This window comes from Morone saxatilis, unplaced genomic scaffold, assembly GCF_004916995.1.
Source record: "Morone saxatilis isolate NCDOM2014 unplaced genomic scaffold, NCSU_SB_2.0 Contig12, whole genome shotgun sequence".
Lineage (NCBI taxonomy): Eukaryota > Metazoa > Chordata > Actinopteri > Moronidae > Morone > Morone saxatilis.
This window is the reverse complement of record NW_023339674.1, coordinates 2,248,501-2,248,895: the sequence shown is the minus strand read 5'-3', so window position 1 is coordinate 2,248,895 and position 395 is coordinate 2,248,501. Positions and strand designations below refer to the sequence as shown.

The 395-nt window shown below is 48.4% G+C and overlaps 1 protein-coding gene across 1 annotated transcript in view; it reads right to left on the bottom strand.

Moving 5' to 3' along the window:
- Positions 1-395, bottom strand: part of LOC118321920 (insulin-like growth factor-binding protein 3) — a 20,802-nt gene that overhangs the window by 19,015 nt on the left and 1,392 nt on the right. The gene's annotated exons all lie outside the window — the stretch shown is intronic.

Genomic DNA, 395 nt, shown 5'->3' with positions numbered 1-395 from the left:
ATTGCATGTGTGTGAGTGTGTGTACGACAATGTGACTGCTGAGTGCTTGCACACCACACATTACTGTGGCCAAACCAAATAACCAGTAAGAAGAAAACACACACACAGGCTCCTGGAGGCCTGACGTCAGCAGTGCCTAAACACACAACAGTGTGTATTCACATGGTGGTGGCATGTGTGCCGTTTCACCAGTGTGAGCAGCGTGCATCCATTCACACTAAACACCGTGCAGATGGAAGACCTCTGGATATGAGCATGCAGAAGGAGGAGATATGCAGCTTTAGGCTCACTGATAATGGCTTGTGAGCACCTATATGAGTGTGTTTTGGTTGCTTAAAAGGAAACTCAGAGAAATGACCCCCCCCTTCCTTTGCCACACACCGGAGATGTTTTGG